Consider the following 15570-nt stretch of genomic DNA (forward strand, 5'->3'; position numbering starts at 1 on the left):
TTAGGTTGATTATAGATGTTATATTGTGTTAGATATGAACTCTAGTCACTAGTTGGTATGATTATGTGAAGATGAACCCTAGTTCATATTATTTTTGAATGAATTTTTTTTATATGATGCATGTTGAAGGAAGATATTGTGATATGATGATGCATGTTGATATGCTATGATGCAAGTAGTGGATATAGTTGGAGAACAAATGTTGAACCCTCAAGATGAACCTAGTTCATAATTTTTTGTGTTAAAAAAATTTATATATGATGAATATTGGAAATATTTGTTTTGATATAGGATGCATGTGGATCTTATATGATGCAAGTAGTGGATTTTGTTGGAGTAAATATGGTTAATCCCTCAAGATGAACCTAGTTCATGGTTTTTGTTTTCAATATATGTATTGTATTTAGTTCATGTTCATGACAATCTAGATATATGATTATTCAAAGATTGAAGTCATAGGTTTTTTTGGATGTGATGAACCTTTGTTACGCATCGATATCTTTTGATATGCTTATGCAATTCTTTTAGGAGGCCACCTCTTGCAGACGACATCGACACGAAGTACACCATGCTTGACCGTAGGTTCGACAAGCGTCACCGTGCCTGTTTCATTGAGAATGGAGTGGTAATTACCATTTCAAACCAAATCTTTCAAATTGATGAAAACAAGTTGCTAACTATTATATCCATGCTAATTATGCTTTGGTTATTGATTTTCACAGATGCTGCCACCACTACGGATGAGGGCTCACAAGACGATGGTTAAGATGGAGTACGACGAGCGGTACACACCGTTCTTCAGGAGAGCCCGACTATTGGGTTTCGTCCTGCAGTTCAAGCGTAAGCCGCCGACACTCGTCCACTTAGCTCTCACGGCTTTGGTTGACCGGTGGCGGCCAGAGATGCACAGCTTTCATCTTCCATGTGGGGAGATGACCGTGACCCTCGAGGATTGGGCGATGATTACGGCACTACCGCTCGAGGGTCGTGCTCTCACAGGAAGAGTGGAGAGGGTGAACTGGCACGAGAGGCTTGTCAGCCTCATCGGCGACTGCCCCCCTCCCCCCCCCCCCGCTAAGGGCAACCGGTCTTCCGGCATACCGCTGTCATGGCTTGTCGAGCACCGGAGCAAGTGCCCGGAAGATGCCGAGCCCCGGGTGGTGGAGCAGTACGCCAGGGCCTACCTTTGGTACATTCTCACGGAGGTAGTGTTGGGGAACGTAGTAATTTCAAAATATTTCCTACGCACACGCAAGATCATGGTGATGCATAGCAACGAGAGGGGAGAGTGTTGTCCACGTACCCTCATAGATCGTAAGCAGAAGCGTTATGACAACACAGTTGATGTAGTCGTACGTCTTCACGATCCGACCGATCCAAGCATCGAACGTACGGCACCTTCGAGTTCAGCACACGTTCAGCTCGATGACGATACCCGGACTCCGATCCAGCAGGGTGTCGGGGATGAGTTCTATCAGCACGACGGCGTGGTGACAATGATGATGTTCTACCGACGCAGGGCTTAGCCTAAGCACCGCAACGATATGACCGAGGTGGAATATGGTGGAGGGGGGCACCGCACACGGCTAAGGAACGATCACGATGATCAACTTGTGTGTCTTAGGGTGCCCCCCTGCCCCCGTATATAAAGGAGGGAGGGGGAGGTGCGGCCGGCCCCCTAGAGGAGTCCTACTCCCACCGGGAGTAGGACTCCCTCCTCTTGCCTTGTTGGAGAAGGAAAGGGGGAGGGGAAAGAGGAAAGGGGAGCGCCGCCCCCTCCTTCCTTGTCCTATTCGGACTAGGGGGGAGGGGGCGCGCGGCCTGCCCTGGCCGGCCCTCCTCTTCTCCCTCATGGCCCACGTAGGCCCATGAACCCCGGGGCAGGGGGGGGGTTCCGGTAACCCCCCGGTACTTCGGTAAAATCCCTATTTCACCCGGAACGTTTCCGATATCCAAATATAGGCTTCCAATATATCAATCTTTATGTCTCGACCATTTCGAGACTCCTCGTCATGTTCGTGATCATATCCGGGACTCCGAACAACCTTCGGTACATCAAAACTTATAAACTCATAATAAAACTGTCATCGTAACATTAAGCGTGCGGACCCTACGGGTTCGAGAACTATGTAGACATGACCTAGAACTGTTCCCGGTCAATAACCAATAGCGAAACCTAGATGCTCATATTGGCTCCTACATATTCTACGAAGATCTTTATCGGTCAAACCGCATAACAACATACGTTGTTCCCTTTGTCATCGGTATGTTACTTACCCGAGATTCGATCGTCGGTATCCAATACCTAGTTCAATCTCGTTACCGGCAAGTCTCTTTACTCGTTACGTAATGCATCATTCCGTAACTAACTCATTAGCTACATTGCTTGCAAGGCTTATAGTGATGTGCATTATCGAGAGGGCCTAGAGATACCTCTCCAACAATCGGAGTGACAAATCCTAATCTCGAAATATGCCAACTCAACATGTACCTTCGGAGACACCTGTAGAGCTCCTTTATAATCACCCAATTACGTTGTGGCATTTTGTAGCACACAAAGTGTTCCTCCGGTAAACGGGAGTTGCATAATCTCATAGTTGTAGGAACTTTGTATAAGTCATGAAGAAAGCAATAGCAACATACTGAACGATCAAGTGCTAGGCTAACAGAATGGGTCATGGCAATCACATCATTCTCCTAATGATGTGATCCCGTTAATCAAATGACAACACATGTCTATGGTTAGGAAACATAACCATCTTTGATTAATGAGCTAGTCAAGTAGAGGCACACTAGTGACATTATGTTTGTCTATGTATTCACACATGTATCATGTTTCTGGGTAATACAATTCTAGCATGAATAATAAACACTTATCATGATATGAGGAAATAAATAATAACTTTATTATTGCCTCTAGGGCATATTTCCTTCAGTCTCCCACTTGCACTAGAGTCAATAATCTAGATTACACAGTAATGATTCTAACACCCATGGAGTCTTGGTGCTGATCATGTTTTGCTCGTGGAAGAGGCTTAGTCAACGGGTCTGCAACATTCAGATCCGTATGTATCTTGCAAATCTCTATGTCTCCCACCTGGACTTGGTCCCGGATGGAATTGAAGCGTCTCTTGATGTGATTGGTCCTCTTGTGAAATCTGGATTCCTTTGCCAAGGCAATTGCACCAGTATTGTCATAGAAGATCTTCATTGGTCCCGATGCACTAGGTATGACACCTAGATCGGAGATGAACTCCTTCATCCATACTCCTTCATTTGCTTCTTCCGAAGCAACTATGTACTCCACTTCGCATGTAGATCCTGCCACGACGCTTTGTTTAGAACTGCACCAACTTACAGCTCCACCATTTAATAAAAACACGTATCCGGTTTGCGATTTAGAAACGTCCGGATCAGTGTCAAAGCTTGCATCGACGTAACCATTTATGACTAGCTCTTTGTCACCTCCATAAACGAGAAACATATCCTTAGTCCTTTTCAGGTATTTCAGGATGTTCTTGACCGCTGTCTAGTGATCCACTCCTGGATTACTTTGGTACCTTCCTGCCAAGCTTATTGCTAAGCATACGTCAGGTCTGGTACACAGCATTGCATACATGATAGAGCCTATGGCTGAAGCATAGGGAACATCTTTCATTTTCTCTCTATCTTCTGCTGTGGTCGGGCATTGAGTCTGACTCAACTTCACACCTTGTAATACAGGCAAGAACCCTTTTTTTGCCTGATCCATTTTGAACTTTTTCAAAACTTTATCAAGGTATGTGCTTTGTGAAAGTCCAATTAAGCGTCTTGATCTATCTCTATAGATCTTGATGCCCAATATGTAAGCAGCTTCACCGAGGTCTTTCATAGAAAAACTTTTATTCAAGTATCCCTTTATGTTATCCAGAAATTCTATATCATTTCCGATCAACAATATGTCATCTACATATAATATCAGAACTGCTACAGAGCTCCCACTCACTTTCTTGTAAATACAGGCTTCTCCAAAAGTCTGTATAAAACCATATGCTTTGATCACACTATCAAAGCATTTATTCCAACTCCGAGATGCTTGCACCAGTCCATAAATGGATCGCTGGAGCTTGCACACTTTGTTAGCACCTTTTGGATCGACAAAACCTTCCGGTTGCATCATATACAACTCTTCTTCCAGAAATCCATTCAGGAATGCAGTTTTGACATCCATTTGCCAAATTTCATAATCATAAAATGCGGCAATTGCTAACATGATTCGGACAGACTTAAGCATCGCTACGGGTGAGAAAGTCTCATCGTAGTCAACTCCTTGAACTAGTCGAAAACCTTTCGCAACAAGTCGAGCTTTGTAGACAGTTACATTACCATCAGCGTCGGTCTTCTTCTTGAAGATCCATTTATTCTCAATGGCTTGCCGATCATCGGGTAAGTCAACCAAAGTCCATACTTTGTTCTCATACATGGATCCCATCTCAGATTTCATGGCTTCAAGCCATTTTGCGGAATTTGGGCTCATCATCGCTTCCTCATAGTTCGTAGGTTCGTCATGGTCAAGTAACATGACTTCCAGAATAGGATTACCGTACCACTCTGGTGCGGATCTTACTCTGGTAGACCTACGAGGTTCAGTAGAAACTTGATCTGAAGTTTCATGATCAATATCATTAGCTTCCTCACTAATTGGTGTAGTTGTCACAGGAACCGGTTCTTGTGATGAACTACTTTCCAATAAGGGAGCAGGTGCAGTTACCTCATCAAGTTCTACTTTCCTCCCACTCACTTCTTTCGAGAGAAACTCCTTCTCTAGAAAGGATCTAAATTTAGCAACAAAAATCTTGCCCTCAGATCTGTGATAGAAGGTGTACCCAATAGTCTCTTTTGGGTATCCTATGAAGACACATTTCTCCGATTTGGGTTCGAGCTTATCTGGTTGAAGTTTCTTCACATAAGCATCGCAACCCCAAACTTTAAGAAACGTCAACTTTGGTTTCTTGCCAAACCACAGTTCATAAGGCGTCGTCTCAATGGATTTTGATGGTGCCCTATTTAACGTGAATGCAGCCGTCTCTAAAGCATAACCCCAAAATGATAGCTGTAAATCAGTAAGAGACATCATAGATCACACCATATCTAGTAAAGTACGATTACGACGTTTGGACACACCATTTCGTTGTGGTGTTCCGGGTGGCGTGAGTTGCGAAACTATTCCGCATTGTTTCAAATGTAAACCAAACTCGTAACTCAAATATTCTCCTCCACGATCAGAGCGTAGAAATTTTATTTTCTTGTTACGATGATTTTCCACTTCACTCTGAAATTCTTTAAACTTTTAAAATGTTTCAGACTTGTGTTTCATCAAGTAGATATACCCATATCTGCTCAAATCATCTGTGAAGGTGAGAAAATAACAATACTCGCCGCGAGCCTCAATATTCATTGGACCACATACATCAGTATGTATGATTTCCAGTAAATCAGTTGCTCGCTCCATAGTTCCGGAGAACGGCGTTTTAGTCATCTTGCCCATGAGGCACGATTCGCAAGTACCAAGTGATTCATAATCAAGTGATTCCAAAAGTCCATCAGTATGGAGTTTCTTCATGCGCTTTACACCGATATGACCTAAACGGCAGTGCACAAATAAGTTGCACTATCATTATCAACTCTGCATCTTTTGGCTTCAACATTATGAATATGTGTATCACTACTATCGAGATTCAATAAAAATAGACCACTCTTCAAGGGTGCATGACCATAAAAGATATTACTCATATAAATAGAACAACCATTATTCTCTGATTCAAATGAATAACTGTCTCGCATCAAACAAGATCCAGATATAATGTTCATGCTCAACGCTGGCACCAAATAACAATTATTTAGGTCTAAAACTAATCCTGATGGTAGATGTAGAGGTAGCATGCTGACCGCGATTGCATCGACTTTGGAACCATTTCCCACGCGCATCGTCACCTCGTCCTTAGCCAATCTTCGCTTAATCCGTAGTCCCTGTTTCGAGTTGCAAATATTAGCAACAGAACCAGTATCAAATACCCAGGTACTACTGTGAGCATTAGTAAGGTACACATCAATAACATGTATATCACATATACCTTTGTTCACTTTGCCATCCTTCTTATCCGCCAAATACTTGGGGCAGTTCCGCTTCCAGTCTCCAGTCTGCTTGCAGTAGAAGCACTCAGTCTCAGGCTTAGGTCCAGACTTGGGTTTCTTCTCTTGAACAACAACTTGTTTGCTGTTCTTCTTGAAGTTCCCCTTCTTCTTCCCTTTGCCCTTTTTCTTGAAACTGGTGGTCTTATTGACCATCAACACTTGATGCTCCTTTTTGATTTCTACCTCCGCAGCCTTTAGCATTGCGAAGAGCTCGGGAATAGTCTTGTCCATCCCTTGCATATTATAGTTCATCACGAAGCTCTTGTAGCTTGGTGGCAGTGATTGAAGAATTCTGTCAATGACACTATCATCAGGAAGATTAACTCCCAGTTGAATCAAGTGATTATTATACCTAGACATTTTGAGTATGTGTTCACTGACAGAACTATTCTCCTCCATCTTACAGCTATAGAACTTATTGGAGACTTCATATCTCTCAATCCGGGCATTTGCTTGAAATATTAACTTCAACTCCTGGAACATCTCATATGCTCCATGACGTTCAAAATGTCGTTGAAGACCCGGTTCCAAGCCGTAAAGCATGGCACACTGAACTATCGAGTAGTCATCAGCTTTGCTCTGCCAGACATTCTTAATGTCGTCAGTTGCATCTACAGCAGGCCTGGCACCCAGCGGTGCTTCTAGGACGTAATTCTTCTGTGCAGAAATGAGGATAATCCTCAGGTTACAGACCTAGTCCGTGTAATTGCTACCATCATCTTTCAACTTAGCTTTCTCAAGGAACGCATTAAAATTCAACGGAACAACAACACGAGCCATCTATCTACAACAAACATAGACAAGCAAAATACTATCAGGTACTAAGTTCATGATAAATTTAAGTTCAATTAATCATATTACTTAAGAACTCCCACTTAGACAGACATCTCTCTAGTCATCTAAGTGATCACGTGATCCAAATCAACTAAACCATGTCCGATCATCACGTGAGATGGAGTAGTTTCAATGGTGAACATCTCTATGTTGATCATATCTACTATATGATTCACGTTCGACCTTTCGGTCTTCGTGTTCCGAGGCCATATCTGTATATGCTAGGCTTGTCAAGTTTAACCTGAGTATTCCGCATGTGCAACTATTTGCACCCGTTGTATTTGAACGTAGAGCCTATCACACCCGATCATCACGTGGTGTCTCAGCATGAAGAACTTTCGCAATGGTGCATACTCAGGGAGAACACTTCTTGATAATTTAGTGAGAGATCATCTTAAAATGCTACCGTCAATCAAAGCAAGATAAGATGCATAAAGGATAAACATCACATGCAATCAATATAAGTGATATGATATGGCCATCATCATCTTGTGCTTGTGATCTCCATCTCCGAAGCACCGTCGTGATCACCATCGTCACCGGTGCGACACCTTGATCTCCATCGTAGCATCGTTGTCGTTATGCCATCTATTGCTTCTACGACTATCGCCACCGCTTAGTGATAAAGTAAAGCAATTACAGGGTGTTTGCATTTCATACAATAAAGCGACAACCATATGGCTCCTGCTAGTTGCCGATAACTTCGGTTACAAAACATGATCATCTCATACAATAAAATATAGCATCACGTCTTGACCATATCACATCACAACATGCCCTGCAAAAACAAGTTAGACGTCCTCTACTTTGTTGTCGCAAATTTTACGTGGCTGCTACGGGCTGAGCAAGAACCGTTCTTACCTACGCATCAAAACCACAACGATAGTTCGTCAAGTTAGTGTTGTTTTAACCTTCGCAAGGACCGGGAGTAGCCATACTCGGTTCAACTAAAGTGAGAGAGACAGACACCCGCCAGTCACCTTTAAGCAACGAGTGCTCGTAATGGTGAAACCAGTCTCGCGTAAGCGTACGCGTAATGTCGGTCCGGGCCGCTTCATCTCACAATACCGCTGAACCAAAGTATGACATGCTGGTAAGCAGTATGACTTGTATCGCCCACAACTCACTTGTGTTCTACTCGTGCATATGACATCTACGCATAAAACCAGGCTCGGATGCCACTGTTGGGGAACTTAGTAATTTCAAAAAAATTCCTATGCACACGCAAGATCATGGTGATGCATAGCAACGAGAGGGGAGAGTATTGTCCATGTACCCTCGTAGACCGTAAGCGGAAGCGTTATGACAACGCGGTTGATGTAGTCGTACGTCTTCACGATCCGACCGATCCAAGCACCGAACGTAAGGCACCTCCGAGTTCAGCACACGTTCAGCTCGATGACGATCCCCGGACTCCGATCCAGCAGGGTGTTGGGGATGAGTTCCGTCAGCACGACGGTGTGGTGACGATGATGATGTTCTACCGACGTAGGGCTTCGCCTAAGCACCGCAACGATATGACCGAGGTGGAATATGGTGGAGGGGGCACCGCACACGGCTAAGGAACGATCACGATGATCAACTTGTGTGTCTTGGGGTGCCCCCCTGCCCCCATATATAAAGGAGGGAGGGGGAGGTGCGGCCGGCCCCCTAGGGGTGCGCCTGGAGGAGTCCTACTCCCACCGGGAGTAGGACTCCCTCCTCTTGCCTTGTTGGAGAAGGAAAGGGGGGAGGGGAAAGAGGAAAGGGGGGCGCCGCCCCCTACTTACTTGTCCTATTCGGACTAGTGGGGGAGGGGGCGCGCGGCCTGCCCTTGCCGGCGCTCCTCTTCTCCCTCATGGCCCATGTAGGCCCATTAACCCCGGGGGGGTTCCGGTAACCCCCCGGTACTCCGGTAAAATCCCCATTTCACCCGGAACGTTTCCGATATCCAAATATAGGCTTCCAGTATATCAATCTTTATGTCTCGACCATTTCGAGACTCCTTGTCATGTCCGTGATCATATCCGGGACTACGAACAACCTTCGGTACATCAAAACTTATAAACTCATAATAAAACTATCATCGTAACGTTAAGCGTGCGGACCCTACGGGTTCAAGAACTATGTAGACATGACCTAGAACTGTTCCCGGTCAATAACCAATAGCGGAACCTGGATGCTCATATTGGCTCCTACATATTCTACGAAGATCTTTATCGGTCAAACCGCATAACAACATACATTGTTCCCTTTGTCATCGGTATGTTACTTGCCCGAGATTCGATCGTCGGTATCCAATACCTAGTTCAATCTCGTTACCAGCAAGTCTCTTTACTCGTTACGTAATGCATCATTCCGTAACTAACTCATTAGCTACATTGCTTGCAAGGCTTATAGTGATGTGCATTACCGAGAGGGCCCAGAGATACCTCTCCAACAATCGGAGTGACAAATCCTAATCTCGAAATACGCCAACTCAACATGTACCTTCGAAGACACCTATAGAGCTCCTTTATAATCACCCAGTTATGTTGTGATGTTTGGTAGCACACAAAGTGTTCCTCCGGTAAACGGGAGTTGCATAATCTCATAGTTGTAGGAACTTTGTATTAGTCATGAAGAAAGCAATAGCAACATACTAAACGATCAAGTGCTAGGCTAACGGAATGGGTCATGTCAATCACATCATTCTCCTAATGATGTGATCCCGTTAATCAAATGACAACACATGTCTATGGTTAGGAAACATAACCATCTTTGATTAATGAGCTAGTCAAGTAGAGGCACACTAGTGACATTATGTTTGTCTATGTATTCACACATGTATCATGTTTCCGGGTAATACAATTCTAGCATGAATTATAAACATTTATCATGATATGAGGAAATAAATAATAACTTTTTTATTGCCTCTAGGGCATATTTCCTTCAGGTAGTGTTTTCGGACTGCTCCGGGAACTCTACCCTATGGATGTATCTCGACTTCCTAAAGGACTGGGATGCGGGGTACAGCTGGGGGGCCGCCGGACTCGCCTACCTATACCATTTGGTAAGTGAATATCACTTTCTTTCAAATATCAGACGTGTGCTACTTTACATTTTGACATCTTATCATTTGAACATGGTTTGTAGCTTGACGACGCGACCGAGAGAGCGGAAGTCACGTCTGGTATGTGTGGATGTGTATGGGGCCTCTCCATTTGGATGTGGGAGCGAATCCCGGTGGGCCGTCCGGAGAAGCTGCGCTCGCGTGCATGGACGGACTATGGCGGAGATGACGAAGATGATCAGAACCCGACCGTCGCATACGCTTGGGACGTGGTGCGTGTCTGCACGGGCGAATCGAAGGCCTTGTACAAGGTTTTTAGCAACGAGCTTGATGCTCTCACGCCTTTCCAGGTATAAGAACTACATTTTCACTTGAGCTTACCATTGTTTCCATAACACTTTCACTTGATCCTAACATTGTTTGGTTATAGGTTACTTGGTGGCCGTATAGTGATGGTCGAGAGTGGGGGTTCCAGCTGAACAACATGTGCAAGCAGGACCGGCTTCTCTTCCGGTGCATCGTGCCCATGATTTGTGTCTATGCCGTGGAGTACCACTTGCCACAGCGCGTTGCCGCACAATTTGGTAAGGCAGAACACACACCACCAGCTGACCACGATACCGGTGGCTATGACCTACACCAGTGAGTACCACAAGCCACAGAGAGGAGAGTGATTGACTGGGACGACTACGAGGATCACATGTTGTGGTACGATGATGGCATCAAGCATCGTCTGCGTCTGAGGCCCCAATGGACGACAGCAGATGCCGAAGACCTGTTCGATGACGCCTCAGAGAATGAAGCCTACAACGAGAGCATCAGACAGCTTCAAGGCGGGTTTAGGGAGTACGGACCCCTCATGAACAGAGTGGTATGTTGTTTTTACCTCTTTCGAACCGACGATTGGATGAAAACAACTTTTTGTGCTATTGACTCATTTTATTACTTTGCAGTCTTCGGAGCTAAACAAAAGCATTTTTCATGCCTCTGATGCGCTTAGTGTTGTCCCTGGGACTCGAGCTAGTGAGAACAAGTTGAGGGAAACGGTGAAGGTAATACGGAGTTCATTTTTGTTATCATTGGACATTCGAGAAGTTAATATTGTTTTGTTATCATTGCAGAAATACGTCAACAAAGCACGCCGACTTGTGGGCCTGCTTGGGTGCGCTACAAACACCGAGGATGTTTTTCCTCCTGCACCGATGTGTAGCCTCGCTTCATCGAGCCATGCAGCCTCGTCGTCTAGGGCGGTTCAAGATGACGAGGAGGAGAGCGACGATGATGATGATGCAGAGGAAGATGAAGAAGAGGGCACAGAAGAAGAACATGGTGAGGAAGAGGAAGAGGACGATGAGGAGGAGGAGGAGGAGAGGAGTACGATGATGACGACGGACCTCCAGCAACTCAGCCAACCCAGCGTGAGAAGAGGAATGTGCTGAAGAAGGATTGGAAGAGTCCATCCCCCTTTCAGAAAGCACGTCCTGCGACATGCAAGAAGACGGCGGCCGAGAAGCGATCCAAGGATAACGAGGACCGAAAGTCGAAGAGGGGAAGGAAGGACTGAAGTTGCTGCCGTGTGGTTGAACCTAAAACTTGCATATTTGCTTCGTGAACCATATGGATTTGCTCGTGAAACTGTTTCGTTAATTTGCTATGTATAACTTGGTGAAAACATTTATGGATGTCTACTTGCTATGTATCGAACCTACCTTATTTATAGATTTGTGTTGTGTGCATCATATATCATACATTGTGTGCTTTTTATGTCATACATATGCTGTTTAAATGTTGTCCGCCAAAAACTTGAAGACAAAAGAAGTTAGAAAGTGCAAAAAATGCACACTGGGCCACCCTACCGCCACAGACTAAGGCGGTACGATACCACAACCTACCGCCATTAGACCTGGCGGTAGGGTGCCTCCCCCCCACGCCCCCCTCCTGTGACCAGAGAATCGAGCAACTCAGCGGTAGGGTTGTACATCCTACCGCTAGGGCTCTTGGCGGTAGGTTGGTACCGCCGAGCGCCTCGGTGGTAGGATGTACAACCCTACCGCTGAGCTATTTGATTTTTTGGTCACAGGAACTTAACACATGCTCCCACCCTACCGCCAGGGCTCTCGGCGGTAGGTTTGTGCTGGCTACCGCCGTGGCTTATGGCGGTATGTCTGTAAGCAGCCGTTACGGTTTAACGGCCGTCAGCCACACCTACCGCCAGACCCTGTGGCGGTAGGCTGTGCAACCCTACCACCTGAACGCCTTGCGGTAGCAAAAGGGTCAGATCTCAAAAAGGTTTCAAACTGGGGTTAGATCTCGATTTTGTTTCAAAAAAGGGTCAAAACACGAAATTTGGCCCCGCCTCGAACCTTGCAGCCGGAACCGAACTGATGTCAGATGTTTTTTTTTCCAGTGTTGATGTCAGAGGTGACTTCCCAGGAAAGCACGAACGAAAAGGGCAGCGCCAGTCGGCCGGCCTTAATTTGGGCCGGTCGGAGTGCAGACGACTGATTCGGCTGCAATCAGCTGTCCGATCTGGCCCCGTGTGCTTCCTGTCTTCAGCAACAATGTGGCTTCCTGTCGATCAAAGAAAAAACAACACAATCCCCCCTCGAGAATGCCGCCCCTCCCTGCAGCTCACCGCATGAAATAAAAAAAGGCGCTGTCGTGGCGCCCTCGCTCGCGTCTTCCAGGCTGCACGTCCTCTCCGGCGATGGTGGATTCCGGTTTGCAGCATCCCGACCGCCAGTGGCTCCACATCGCGCGGTCACCACGGATGCAACATTAGCACCGGCCGGTTCCAGCACGCGGTCGCCATGGTTGCAACATCCCTAGGCGTTGCAGCCTCCGACTTGCCGCGGTCATCGGCTTGCACCGCTGTCTTTGCAAAAAAAATATCTAACAGCAACAAATCCTCCAGTTGGCGGTTGAAGCAAAACAATTACCAGGTTCCAACAAAATTAAGCACCAATTCCACCAAACAAACCCACCTAGGAGAATTCCAGTGGACGATTATAGCAGCAAAAAAACTAGTTCCAGGAAAAAATGAGCCGGCAACGAGAGGACGCCGGTCCCAGCACCCCGCATGACTGATTGCAGCAATAACCAATGATGGTTCCAGCAAAAATCGCCCAACCATCGTTCGTCTTCACTGCATGGACCCCCCTCTCGTTGGTCATAGCAGCGGGGGTCTCCGGTTCCAGATCTGGGTTGGACGGTTGCAGCAAAAAGGCATTTGTTGTGGTTGTCAGCCGTTGTAAACTAACTCATCGTCGCCATAGCTAAGAGCACTGCACCACCCACTCCGTCAGTAGTCTGGTTCCAACATGCGTCGCCGCAGGTCACATCTTCGCCGGTGTACGATTCCAACAAGCAGTTGTTCTGTTTGTGGTAGGAAGAGAGGAGAGAGGAGGTGCACGCTCGCTAGGGGAAACTGGGAGCGGGGTGGCCATCGACAATGTGGAGGGAGGACGACTGCATGGGAGGAGGAGTGGGGAAGAGGGGATAAGGGCATGTGCAGGAGGGCGATGTGGCACGCCAGATCAATCGGGATTGAGCGATGTCAGCGAGACCAACCGAAGCTTCGGCCGGTCGGTCCTACCGAATTGTTTTTTGAAAGAAAAACAAAACCAAAAACTAACTTGCTTCTAACTTGGCCATCAAACATGTGCTGCCATTCCCACATTGGCGGCACGTGGAGTTGGAGCATTGTACCGCAATGGACCTTGTGGATGGTTAGCGCGACTGCGCCTGATATGAAATCAAATCTCTGCCTCATCCATTTTTTAAAGGAAAGTCACCTCTCACTTCCCATCCTAGGCATATCCAATACAGGCTCTCCAACCACCCGCAACCATCCAGACCGCATGGTTCGGACGTGTTTTGCCATCCAATACGATCTCAACATTCTTGGCGTCCTTTTTCCTACAAACCGGATGCAAACTAGGGGGGCTATGCGCGCGTCCAGACCGATGCCACGCTCACTTATGGTTGCCCTAGTAACAATGTCTTGGACTAGGGGGTGCTAACCACGTGGGTTGTCAGACATGGGCCAGGCTGAGGACCCTAGATAAGCGAAGAATGGGTCGTGTTTACCATGACCCCAGGTGTACTCAAGGTGGAATCCTCCAAAGACTTGGCACACACTTTAAGGTCATTTTCAAATCATCGTCTTGTTTATCCCTAGACATAACCAACCTACAAGTGGCTGCCAGAAATATGCCATAGATGCAATAATAAATTGGTTATTATCATATTTCCTTGTTCATGATAAAGGTTTATTATTCATGCTAGAATTGTATTGACCGGAAACTTAAATAAATGTGTGAATACATAAACAAATAGTATATCCCTAGTGATCCTCTACTAGACTAGCTCGATGATCAAAGATTGTTAAGGTTTCCTAACCATAGACATGAGTTGCCATTTGATAACGGGATCACATCATTAGGAGAATGATGTGATGGACAAGACCCAAACATAAGCTTAGCATTCGAGCCTATCACTTGAGTTTATTGCTATAGCTTTCTTCATGTCAAGTATCTATTCCTAAGACCATGGGATCATGCAACTCCCGGATACCGGAGGAATACCTTGTGTGCTATCAAAATCACTTCGTAACTGGGTGATCACACTCTACAGGTATCACCGAAGGTTTCTGTCAGGTTTGCATGGATTGAGTCTGGGATTTGTCACTCCGTGTGATAGAGAGATATCTCTGGGCCCTCTCGGTAATACAATATTGTAAAGAGCTTGCAAGCAATGTGGTTAATTGTTGTAGGGTGAAACTGTAATGGAGATATTTTCACACTTGGAGGGGAAAAGGGATGAACTCATAGGAACACAAGGAGAAAATCACTCAAACAAACCCAATTACACATCCACTAGAGTAGTACACATGAGATCCCCAAGAATACAAAAACAATTCAAGGAAAATAGCACTAGGGTAAAGTTCTCCCCACTCCAAAGGAGGTGAGGTCTTGATGATAGTCTTTTCCAAGAGGATGCCTTGATATCCACAAAGGGATCTACTCCTTGGAGGTCTTGATCTCCAAGAGGAGGCGGAAGATGAGCAAAGCTCTCTCAATGTATAAGCCAATACTTTGCTAACCATAGAAATGAGCTAGAAGGGGAGTACTTATGTAACGCCCCGAGACCAATGCGCCAGGTGTCTTCTAGTTATTCGCCGTTGTTGACATGTCATTTGCTTGCGTGTTGTATTTTGCCATGTCATCATCTGCATTTCATCAACATGTTTTTCAAAACTTGCATCCATCCGGGTCCTCCCAGTTCTCTTCGTTGTCCATTCTGAGCCCAACCACACCCGCACGCGCCCGCGGCCCCTCTGAAATATTATTTTTATAAGTGGCATAAAAATGTTCTCGGAATGAGGTGAAACTTGGCTTGCGGTCTTATTATACTGTAGGTAGGCCGCCTGCCAAATTTTTGTCGCATTCAGAGTCCGTTTGATAGCCCCCAACCATTAAACATACAGCCGCAATATAGCCGGTGTATTCGTCGGACATTTTCGGTTTCCG

This window comes from Triticum dicoccoides, chromosome 6B, assembly GCF_002162155.2.
Source record: "Triticum dicoccoides isolate Atlit2015 ecotype Zavitan chromosome 6B, WEW_v2.0, whole genome shotgun sequence".
Taxonomy (NCBI): Eukaryota; Viridiplantae; Streptophyta; class Magnoliopsida; order Poales; family Poaceae; genus Triticum; species Triticum dicoccoides.